Raw genomic sequence first — 12,932 nt, 5'->3', positions numbered from 1 at the left:
CTAAGGAGTAAGGCTCAAGAGACCACTCCTAGTACCAATGAGGTCCAAACATTAACATGTATGGACCTCATAGGCGACATTACCCAAATTATGGGTTGGACAATGCTGTTCTGATTTCCAACCCAAGACTTTGGTAAATGTACACCTTAATACAAGTTAGAGTTATCCGATATACCTTTCATTCGGTCGGTAAACATTTATTTAGTTGTAAAAATAGTTGAAATTAAAATCGATTATTGTTAAACTTACATTTTAGGCCCTTTTTGTTGATTTATGGTGAGCGTTCCACACAGCTGCGACGAGTGATCAACTCCGAAGTGATACGCGTACTGGTCAGCTGATCGGTCAGGTGATCAGTTGGTTATCTTTTTGTCAGACGTTCATAATTTATGTTAAGCGTATCAATCTTCAGTATCTTGATTTCAAAGCATCAGTATTGCAGAGAAAAGTCATTATTGATTGGAATCAGTGGCGGATCGGGGGGGGGAGGGGTTGGGGGTGAGCATTTCTGCCCGTTCCCCTTTTGAGATTTATAGTAAACATTTTGGAATTAAATATTTTGTTAATACTACTTATGTGCCCCCCCCCCCTCCCTTATGAGAATCACAGCATTATTTGTAATGGGGATATTTCGTTCATATTCTTTTCTCTTTTTTGCCTTTTTTTTGCTTGTCAAATTTTACTGGGAACAAATTAACAATATGACTTTCTATACATCACTTTTAGGGACAAACTTTTTATGGGGGTGGGGGCTTGCAAAATATAACGGTGGAAAAAGTGACCTTCTTTTTTAGTGACAACTTTTTAAAAAAATTGTCAAATTTTACGCGAGACAAAATGACCTTCGATCACTATTAGTTAAAAACCATTTTCCATTTTTTTTTTTTTTTTTTTTTTGGGGGGGGGCTTGCCAAATTCTACGTGGGACAAAATGACCTTCATTTTTAGCCCAGCTAAAGCTCGGGTAATAATAGCAGGGCCCGCTGGGAGAACAGTTTTCGGAACTGAAGTGGTTACTCTGGGTAATAAATATACCTCTATTTGTTATTATTATTATTATTTTTCAGTGACAACCTTTTTTTATTTGCCAAATTTTATGCTAGACAAAATGACCTGCGAGCCTTATAATAGAAACTTTTTTTTTTTAATTTTGGGGGGCTTGCCAAATTTTACGCGGGACAAAATGAAATTCATTTTTTTAGTGACAACCTTTTTTTCATTTGTCAAATTCTACACGAGACAAAATTACCTTCGATCATTACTTTAGCCCGGTACAATAGTTAAAACCTTTTTTTTGGGGGGGGGCGGGGGGTGCCAAATATCACGCGGACAAAATGACTTTCATTTTGAGTGACCATTTTTTTTTTAACTTGTCAAACTTTACGCGAGACAAAATGACCGGGTTTTTTTGGTAAGAACCTTTTTTTAGAATTGTCAAATTTTACTTGAGAAAATTCACCCCGAGCCCCCCCCCCCCCCCCCCCCCACTTTGGAAAATCTTGGATGCGCCTCTAGTTTGAATCATAATGAAGATTAAGATCATGCGTATAGCTTAGGCCTACATCCACGGCAGATAGAGGCGTAAGCCGCCGGGGGCATGCAGGCTGGCCCTTGATCCCCAGTGGATTTCACCAGAAAAAAAACGGGATAAGAGTAAAGGAATGAAGGAAGGAAAAGAAAGAAAGACAGACAGAAAGAAAGAAAGACAGAAAGAAAGAAATAGAGAGAAAAAGGGAAAGGGAAGAGAAATAAAAGGTCATAAAAAGCAAAAGGAAAGAAAAATGCATGCAAGAATTTTATGTTAAAATCTATGATCGCAAAATTGATATTTGTAATAAAAGTGACAAAAGCTTTGCTCGCTCGCCTCTTTATCTGGTAGGCGCGTAGCTAGGGGCGGTGCCCCCCGAAAAGGTCCATCCCCCAAAAAAAAGAAGAAGGAGGGAAAAGATAAAAGAAAAAGTGAAATGAGAAAAGGGGGGTGTATAACTATGATGTGCTTTTCCTTTTTTTTTTGGGGGGGGGGTCAAAACAATTAACCTTAACAAAATGTTTTTCTATAATTAGGTCTAATTGCTAAATATCCAGAGGTATCGAGACCCACCTGCTGATATTGCACTGGGGGTACACGATGGAAGGGTTAGGCCCAGTGATGGCCCCCGAATGTTCTCCAACCAAGATAAAAGATAAATGAAGGGAATTAATGGAAAGAAAAGGAAAAGTGTAAGGTAAGATATCTATCTCAAATTTAGATTTGCACGAAAATGTTTTTTCTCGCTTGCTTCACTCGCTTGGAACATATAAAGCAACTTTATTCCCACCCGCCATGTAGGCCTACATTGGCCCTCTTTCTTTCTTTTACTCATCACGCTATACTGCCACACAGGGGTTTTGCCCTAATGATCGTGGACAATCATAAAAGATATCATTTTCATACCATGTGACTGGGAAATTTTTGGCTCCACCCCCCCCCCCCCCCTCTCGATCCCTGCTTTCGATTTTGACTTGATAGGGGCCTGCCTATACCTGATGTAATTTGCTTCAATATAAAATCATAACGGAAAGAACGCCTTGAATACAGACCAAACAGCCTAACGACATTGCTGTGTCACGTGACAACTAGTATTAAACGAGAATGTACACAACCCTATGGCGACAAGGTTAGCCGCAAAAGTTGAGCAAGTTCTGGACAAAAAGGCTTTCAGTACCCCAAGAAAAGACCAGGCGAGTACTATTTATACATTATTTTCCATAAGTAGTATCTAGGGTCTAATTTAAAAATAGATTTCGTCATGGAGCTCCATGGTAATATCTAGTAACTTAAGTCCAACTTCTGATTTGCGTGCACTCACTTTTTTAACACAGGAATTGATAGGCATGGTGCCTAGAGGCTAAGTTAGAGTGCAAGAGACCACTCCTAGTACCAATGAGGTCCAAACATTAGCATGTATGGACCTCATAGGCGACAATGCGTTAAAAACAGGTTAGAACTTCTAACCGTACTGTTTCCTGCACCCAAGTATGATCACTCCTAGTACCAATGAGGTCCAAACATTACATGTATGGACCTCATAGGCGACATCAGTGATAAAACCGGTTAGACATTGCCGTTTCTATTTGCACCCAAGAACTTTGGCAAATGTACGCCTTAATACATAGTGGATGGTAACAATTTAGGTATTAATTAGTTTTAAACACGATAAGGAAACTTCTACGACATTTGAAATTTAATGGATTGAGGTTAAACTTACATTTTCAGTCTTTTTTCTTGAATTCTTGGTGAGCGTTCCAAACGCTGTGGGGACTGATCAACTACGATGTGATTCACGTACTGGTCAGCTGATCGGTCAGGTGATCGGTTGGTTATCTTTTTGTCAGACGTTCATAATTTATATTACAATATATCAATCTTCAGTATCTTGATTTCAAGCATCAGTATTGCAGGGAAAAGTCATTATCGATTGGAATCAATGGCAGATCGGGGGGGGGGGGGGGGGGGGGTTGAGCATTTCTGGCCCGTTCCACCTTTTGAGATTCATAGTCAATATTTTGGATGTAAAAAAAAAATGTCGTTCGTACAAAGTTAATTCCCCCCCCCCCCCACCTCCTTATGAGAATCACAGCAATATTTGTAATGGGGATATTTTGTTCATATTCTTTGCTCTTTTTTGTCCTTTTCTTTTTTGCTTCCCAAATTTATTTTATTTTGAACATATGACTTTCTATATTTAATGACAAACTTTTTTAGGGGGGTGGGGGCTTGCCAAATATAACGCGCGACAAGATGACCTTCTTTTTTTAGTGACAACTTTTTTTTTATTTGTCAAATTTTACGAGAGACAAAATGACCTTCGATCATTATTAATTAAACCTTTTTTTTGGAGGGTAGGGGGCTCGCCAAATAGTGACACACTTTTTTTTGTAAAATGTTATGCAAGAAAAAATGATCTTCAATCATTATCAGCTACCTTTCATTTTTTTTTAGGGGGGGGGGCTTGTCAAATTTTACGTGGGACAAATGACCTTCATTTTTTAGTGATTTTTTTTTTTATACTTGACAAATTTTAAGAGGAACAAAATGGCCTTCAATCATTTTTAGTTAAAACCTTTTTTTGGGAGGGGGGCTTGCCAAATATTTCACAAACAAAATGAACTTCAATTTTAGTGACCATCTTTTTATTACTTTTAAAATTTCACGCAGGACAAAATGACCTTCACTTTTTTTTAATGTTATGTTATATCGAGATTTTTTACCTGACTGCTAAAAAAGCACGAATGCCTGTGAGCAAGCAACCAGGGGACCAACGGCTTAAGGTCCTCTCCGAGGGACCTGGTAATGAGGATAAGCCTTAAGGGCACTAGCGCACCACTTGGGAATCGAACCCGGGTCACCGGAATCCGAAACCCCTGCTCTACCGACTGAGCCATCGCGCCTCCGATATGTTAAACTTGGGGGGGGGAGGCTTGCCAAATATTACACGGACAAAATGAGTCTTTTATTTTTAGTAACCATCTTTTCTTTTTACTTGTCAAATCTTACGCGAGACAAAATGACAATTTTTCTGTGATAACCTTTTTGGGGGGGTTGTCAAATTTTACTTGAGAAATTGCACCCCCCCTACTTTGGAAAATCGAAGATTAAGATCATGAGTATAGCCTACATCTCAGAGGCATAAACAGATGGGGGCATGGCTGGCCATCCCCCGAGTGGATTTCACCTGAAAAAAAAACATAGGAGCAACGGAAGGAAGAAAGAAAGAAAAATGAAAGAAAGAACGAAAGGAAATTTAAAAAGGAAAGTAATGTGAGAACAAATAATCCGGGGGGGGGGGGCTACTCAGATAATAAAAAAATCTGCCATCTGTAATTAAATTGGATTAGTTAATATCCAGAGGTCCCAGGGCTACCAACATACATGTAGCGCGGGCAGTGCATGGCGTACCTAGGATTTTCCACAGGGGGGCAAAATCGGCCGCCAAAAAAAAAGGAAAAAAAGGCTCTTCAATGAAAAAGGTCTTCAATCGTACCAGAAAAAATTTGACAAGCAAAAAAAAAGTCTTCAAGCTCGCCAGGGGGGGCAAAATAGGTATTCAAGCTCGTCGGGGGAGGGGGGCAAAATAGGTTTTCAAGCTCGTCAGGGGGGCCGGGGGGCAGAGATATGTAATTTGCATGGGTTTGTGACTCATCGGGGGGGGGGCAGACTGCCCCCCCCCCCTAGGTACGCTAGTGCTCGGGACTTACATTACGTAACTTGTATCTTCCACATGCGACATGTACTATGCCCCCTCTTATATACCCCTGTTATGCCTTTGCACAGACTCGTCTACATTGATTTCGATATTTAAGCGTCATTATAAAATTATAGCAAAAAGAACGCCTTGATTAAAGGCCATTACCCCTAGAGACTCGCGAGCGTCATGTGACAACTCGCCCTGGATTTGCACGTACAGGATCCTATGGCGACAAAATCCATCGCAAGAGTTGGCCAGAAGAGGCGATGAAAACACAAAATTTGGAAAGAAAAGAACCCGTGAGTACCCGTTTTACATTATAATTATGAAATTAGTATATAATTGATAACATAGACCTAAATTTAGGCCGTAATTTTGATTAATTTGCTGGAAATTCAAGGCCAAAACGTACCCGTCTGGCGTCGACTTTTCCAACACGCGTTGGAATAGCGGTGTAGCCCCAGAGTGAGTATGATATTACTCCCAAAATATGAGTTTTGTCCTCGTTTGTTTATCATTTATTAAAAGATTGCCCATTAAATATATTCCTATTCCTAATTTGAATTTAATAAAATAAAGGGAAACTTACATTTGAGTCATTTTTCGATCTTTTTTTGGCAGTCAGTCCGGTCACCGTCGAGTGCGATCAAAGCGGTATGAAGCTGATTTTCAGATCACGTGATACGTGTGGTCATCACCTGATCAATCGACTATCCTTATTTAAAGACCGCAACAATTATAAATTTTATTATAAAATATATATAGAATACATTATTGCATAATATTATGTATATTTCTACAATTAAAAAATATTTTGTGATATAAATTTAATATTTGACGTAAAAATCGCTATTGAACAAAATATTTATTAAAAAATAAAAAATAAAACAAAATATAAAAGCCTTGGACACAGTGCAAAAAACCTAACGATTTGGCCGCGTTGTTAACAACTATCGTAAGGGGCGCTTTATTTATAAATAAAAAAAATGTACAGCTGTCTACCGCGACGTGGTTTGTCGCAAGATTTGGGACAAATCCGTGGGAATTCTGGAGAAAATACATCAAAAGAACTGGTGAGTACCGTTTAAACATTATCAAATTACTAAATAGATTATACATACCTTGTAGATTTAGTTTTTAAGGTGATATTAGTGCTTAGTTCTAAGCTAGGGAGGCCCAAACGCGCGTGAGCGGAGTCCCACTTTATTAACACGGGTAAGTATTGCGGTGTCGCCTAGAGTGCAAGAGACAAGAAGTCAAGAGCTTTCTTTATTCTGAATTTTGTTGTCCCAAAAAAGGCAAAATGACAATGAGTGAGTCTCACTCTCAGTGTATGACAGTTGGCAGCACTGTAAATTTAGGTACAGTGTGTAGAAAATAATGAAATTGTGATTGCTTACCAAACAAACCCAATTCAACTCTCTCAAAAAAATAAAACATTACGCTACATACAGTACAGTACAACTTAGCTAACATAATTGTCAACACGTGGGACAAGATATAGATCTACAGCAGTCTACACGTAACATTTATAACCTATTTAAGGTAGTATATCAAGTATAAATATAAGAAAATATTCAATTAATATAAAATTATAGAGTATTATTTACCATCATCATAATAAACCTAAAGATAATTTCGATAAAACATAAGTAAAAGCTTACCTTCAGTTCAGGAAAATGTTTGCCAGTGAGATAATTGATTGGGCCAGCGTTACGTTTCCAAGCAACCCATCGATGATGGCGCTCTAACTTTTCTGTTTTCGGCCAGAGTTAGTTTCGGCAGCAGTTGTCCACTCCGACAACCATAAGACCAATAATATTTCTTTGTAAATATTTGTTTATAATTAAATTTTCAACTTCAAAATAGAAGTATAAGCCTATGTTTTATATTGTTTTAGAAAGTGAAGCTGTGCCTATGCTGAACTTTATCTAAAACTAGGGACCCCTCCGTAAAACAGCGTTGATCACGGTTATCAACGCCAAGTAGCTAGGCAATCGCTCCGTCTTTTTATTGTAAATACATATTATTTTTAATTGACGGAAAATAAATACAATACAATCAAATAAATATTTCAAGCGTAAGATATATATTCTCATTTGCGAAATAAGGGGCCCTGTGTGTCACTGGCGTAATTCTGGTCCGAGCAGTGGGGGGGGGGGTAGATAGAAATTATATTGACGGGAAACAGGGGTACATCACAGTGTCCGTAATAAAGGTCTATAACGTTTTTTTTTTTTTTTTTTTTTTTTTTTTTTTTTTTTTTGGAAGGATTTTCTGCATTTATTGGAATATATACAAAACAAATTTACAATGCTTGAGACATAATCATAATATAGCAAAAAGTACATAACCAAGTGACAATCTTATATGTAGTGACTGGAGAAAGACATAAATACAATATATAAAAAAATATATATAATAAGTAAAATGCAGAGGCAAACTATATAAGCAAATATATGCTGAAAGCATAGCAGCCAAAAAAGGGAAGGGCTACATGGAAACCCAAGAAATTAATTGTGTCTGTAAGAAAAAAAAATTAATGTCACGAATCATCAAATAACGGGGGAAAAAGTAGAAATTGACAAATGAAGTGTGTGCTAGTGAGTGCTTGTGGGTGCAAGTGCAGGTGAGAGATTTATGAATATCTGGATAAAAGGTATTTTTTTTATGAAGCTTTAAAAGAAAAGACAGATGCAGTGAGTTTAATATGATTGGGTATGTTGTTCCATATATCTGGGCCATGGTGTCTAATTGTTTTCTGTGCTAAAATTATTTTCGGGTTTGTCAAATGAAAGTCTGATGAGTGACGTGTAGGATATGAATGAATGTCCCTATTGTAAGTAAAAATGTTTTGATAGGATGTAGGTATAGCATTGGTTGAGAATTTATACATAAAAATGGCAGATTGTAAAGTATGGATATCGTTTATTTGCTGTATTTGCAATGGATTTGTTGTGACATAAAAAATGATGAATTAAAGATGATATCAATTAAAAAAAATAATTTAAGTAGTTAGAAAGTTGGAAGACAGGATAGGTATATGCTGTAAATATGTACATAATAATACCATAAAAGTCTTATCAAGATTTTTTGCAATGGATAAATGATTTGTAGGGATATAAAGTAATTAATTACAGAAAATATCAATATGAAAGCGAGTGAAACGAGTGAGCAAAATTTCCATAGTTGAAAAACAGAACGATGACCAACATTTTCTTTCAAGGGGTCGGTAATTATTGAAAAAATGCATTGAAAAAGTTGCTTCAGTTGTTTAAATATAATGCATTAACAGAGGATGATAAGGATAAAATATCAATGACTTAAAGGGATAGTCCGGGCTGAAAGTATTTATAACTTAATAAATAGAGTAGAATTCACTGAGCAAAATGCCGAAAATTTTCAAAAAATCGGATAACAAATAACAAAGTTATTGAATTTTAAAGTTTAGCAATATTTTGTGAAAACAGTCGTCATTAATATTCATTAGGTGGGCTGATGATGTCACATCCCCACTTGTTCTTTGGTATTTTATTATATAAAATTAGGTTTATTCAAATTATTTCCTCCAAGAACTAGAAAAATTGGATTGACAACTGATTTAGTGCATTAGGTATTTATTGCTGCAACTTATTTCATTATAAGGGAGATATATTATTCACACAAGTATGAAATAATTAAAAAATTATGATTTTAAACAATAACATAAGAAAACGGAAAGTGGGGATGTGACATCATCAGCCCACCTAATGAATATTCATGACGACTGTTTTCACAACATATTGCTAAACTTTAAACTTCAATAACTTTATTATTTGTTATCCGATTTTGATGAAATGTTCTGCATTTTGCTCAGTGAATTCTACTCTATGTATTAAAATATAAACATTTTCAGCCTGGACCATCCCTTTAAACTTCAAAAGAAAGAAAGAAAGAAATAAAGGGGAAAAAGAATTCAAACAGCAAATGAGGATTAAACAGGCTAGATTTTGCTCAATGAAAAATAATTTGCTAGCTGCATGGTTGAAGGTGAGATGAGAATGAAAGAAATTGGATAGTGATTATCGGGACTAAGCAGTTGTGTAATGAGCCCAGAATTTTGAGGGGGCCAGATATGGCGTATTGCGAGCGAGCGAGCGACCAAGCAAAAATTTGGACAATTTTATCACTAAAATCTAATTTTGGGATAGACTTTGACATAATATACAGACAGTTATAGGCCTACCATACCTTCCAATTTAATAATCTTTCTCCATTTCTCTTTTTTGGAAGGGGGGGTGTGGGTCGTGACTTTTTTTTTTTTGGGGGGGGGGCAAGAGCCCCACAAGCTCTCACATCTGTTCGCCACTTGGACAAAAGGTGCTTTATGAAATGAATAAAATAGTGTATTACAGTGCCTTCAAAGGATATTTTGACCTTTCAAAATCTAATTTAAAACCATATTTAAGTCATTGGTATCCAGGGGCGGAAATCTCTCCCAAAAGGTAGGGGGGACACAGGGGCGGATCCAGCCTTCGCCAATAGGGGGGGCGGAAATTTGTTTCAGCCATATTTTCCCCGATCGGCAGCTCGAAGAAGATTTTTGTTTGTTTCTTTGAAGGGGCAGTCCTCCTTAGTCACTTCTTAGCTTTATTCTTATAAATTAATATATAGTATCATAATCCTTATTTATATGATGCAAGCGCGAAGCGCGAGCTAATTTTTTGGAAATTTTATGTATTTTTTCCTTAAATTTGAACATTCTGGGCAATGTTTGTTATCCTGAAAAAGATGTGTATGCAACTTAATAATTACTACAAGCGCAAAGCGCGAGCAGAAATAAACTGATGGAAAAGATACCTGTTAAAGTAGCATTTAACAATCAAATAATGCGAGCGAAGCGCGAGCTAATTTTTTTTTGACATTTTCACCTAAAGAATTGAAACTCAAGCAGAATAGGTATATAAGTAAACAATTGATGCGAGCGCGAAGCGCGAGCGTAAAATTTCGAGATTTAGTCCTATAATATTTACTGAACGAGACACTCTACTCATGTTTTGTAAATCATGAAAAGGATGAGTATTAATAATGCGAGCGCAAAGCGCGAGCAGAAAATTTTTATATACGTTTTGAACTGGTACCTGTTGAAAAGGTAACTGTTAATGACTGCTTGCACTTAGCCATGAAGGCGTTACATATTTCAACAATCAAAAAATGCGAGCACGAAGCGCAAGCTGAAAATTTTTGAACTTTCTAAAGAAAGAATGGAAAATTTTAATCAGTTTTTGTAATCGTGAACAGGATAGCTATATAATTTAATAATTGAAGCGAGCTCGAAGCGCGAGCAGAAAAAAAAACGAGATTTAGACCTAAAAATGGGCCACTCTGTTCATGATGTACAAAAGGATGAGTAATATTGGGTCTTCCCACATTAATAATGCGAGCACAAAGCGCGAGCAGAAATATTTTGATATTGTGATCTGAAACTGGATAATGATTTAAATAGAGAACAAGTTGAGTATCTGAATAAACATGCGCGCACGTGTTTCATAAATTATTTAGACCTAGAATCTAAGCATTCTATATACATGTACATCTTTAATCATGTAAATCATGAAACTTTGATACTCCGATCTGAAAAAAGAGTCAATTTCAGCTTTATATTTCAAGCACTTTGTAGAAAAATTGTAAGGCAAGCAGCAAATGTTAATATTCAGACCATAAAACTGACATTTTTACAGAGCACTTTTTAAAAATCAATTTGTAAATCACACAAAATAATGAAAGTTCGATTTCCAAGGTGAAATATGTTTTGTATATTGACTTCCAAACTTGATATTCGAGCTCCATATTGAACAAGATACATGTATGTAAATCACCTAACAGGCAATGCGAGCGCGAAGCGAGAGCTAAAATGTTTTATATAGTGACACGAAAGATTCTTTTTATTTTCCAAGTCTTCCCCTCATCTTGTTTTATGCACTCGTCGTCCTCTTCATTTTCTCCTCTCTTTTCTCTCTTTTATTCCTTCTTTCTTTCCGTTTTTTTTCTTTTCTTTGCTCCGCCAAGAGGGGGGGGGGGGGGCGGGCCCCTCGGCCCCCTGGTCCGCCTACGGGGACAAGGGGCGGGAACATTTGACAAGCAAAAAAAAAGGTTATCCCAAAAGTAAGGTCATCTTGTCCCAACTCGTCCCCAAATACATGTTTTATTTCGATTTAGAATGATGTATTTCTTAAAGACCAAAAATAGTAGAGGGGACATTTGATATTGTGTCCCCCCTACTATTTTGAGTAGGGGGGACACGTCCCCCCTGTCCCCCCTGGGATTTCCGCCCATGTTGGTATCATACAATTCACAAAGGAACGTATTATAACCATACTCTCATGATGCAGCGGATATAACATTTGCAATAAGCTTAACGTAGGGATCTGTCGTGGCCAAAATCTTTAAGATTAGATTGAGTGTGGGAGCGGAGCGACTGCGCAATAAATGTTGCATTTTTAAACGCAAATTTGGCCAATCTAAGCAATTTGACTGCATTTAAAGATGAATATACGCATTAACAGTACTAGTAGTATTAATTTTTTTTTAAATTATCATTTAATTGTCTTGAAAAGTGGGGGATATGATTGTACATGATTATATCATGACAAAGCATGCATTATATTGTGGGGCAGCATCGCTGGTCAGACGAATCAAGGATCATGTTTGGAGGACAATTTTGGCACCACCCCCCCCCTTAAAAAAGTCCCAAAAAGAAAAATTATAGAAGGGGAAAGCGCAAAAGAAGATAAAGGAAATCAGGGCCTGTGAGGTTTTATTCTCATTACATTTTTTTTCTTCAAAGAATGCAAAACTAAACGAAACATATTCTCTCCACCCCCCCCCCTCTCTCTCTCTCCTCCCCCCCCCCCCTCTCGCTCTCTCTCTCGATCTCTCTTTCAATCACTTTAATTTGAGAAATAAATTTGGTTTCCGCGGTTCGCTCGGGAAATTTACAATGTTGCATTTCTCCCACACCCTTTCTCTTTTCCTACCTCTAGGGCCAATGTCTTTCTTACCATCAAGACAGTATCATAATTATGGTAGAATTAGGCCAATTCATTGGGGTTTTTTTTCTTTCAAACTTGGTCACACATATTTTCGCGCTTCTCCCATTTTATTAGCTCATTACTAGACAACCATATTTTGCGGTCAGGTTACTCATTTGAAAAGGGCATAAAAATTCGTGCCATACTTCATGTAGTAGTAGTAGTATATAGTAGTAGTAGTAGTAGTAGTAGTACTAGTAGCAGCAGTAGTACTAGTAGTTTTAGTAGTAGTAATAGTAGTAGCAGGATAGTAGCAGTAGTAGTAGTAGTAGTGGTAGTAGTAGTAGTAGTAGCAGCAGCAGTAGTACTAGTAGTAGTAGTTTTAGTAGTAGTAATAGCAGTAGCAGTATAGTAGCAGTAGTAGTAGTAGTAGTAGTAATAGTAGTCGTAGTAGTAGAAGTAGTAGTATAAGAAGAAGAAGTAGTAGTAGTAGTAGTAGTAGTAGTAGTAGTAGTAGTAGTAGTAGTAGAAGTAGTAGTAGTGTAGTAGTAGTAGTAGTAGTAGTAGTAGTAGTAGTAGTAGTAGTAGTAGTAGTAGTAGTAGTAGTAGTAGTAGTAGTAGTAGAATAGTAATAGCAGTAGGAGAATGAGTAGTAGGAGTAGTAGTAGTAGTAGTAGTAGTAGTAGTAGTAGTA

General features: G+C 37.0%; 1 protein-coding gene across 2 annotated transcripts in view; it reads right to left on the bottom strand.

The window, feature by feature from the left end:
* The window catches only part of LOC129283202 (uncharacterized), a 31,823-nt gene extending 24,846 nt beyond the window's left edge, over positions 1-6,977 (bottom strand). Inside the window, exon 1 of one of the 2 annotated variants that reach the window (XM_064114029.1) lies at positions 6,893-6,977. The gene's annotated coding sequence lies outside the window, so the exon portion shown is untranslated. The remainder of the gene's footprint in view (positions 1-6,892) is intronic. The other variant, XM_064114028.1, reaches the window with a different exon arrangement.
* Between the last annotated feature and the right edge of the window lie 5,955 nt (positions 6,978-12,932).

The sequence above is a fragment of the Lytechinus pictus genome, chromosome 19, assembly GCF_037042905.1.
Source record: "Lytechinus pictus isolate F3 Inbred chromosome 19, Lp3.0, whole genome shotgun sequence".
NCBI classification, from domain to species: domain Eukaryota; kingdom Metazoa; phylum Echinodermata; class Echinoidea; order Temnopleuroida; family Toxopneustidae; genus Lytechinus; species Lytechinus pictus.
This window is presented reverse-complemented; position numbering and strand designations above follow the sequence as displayed.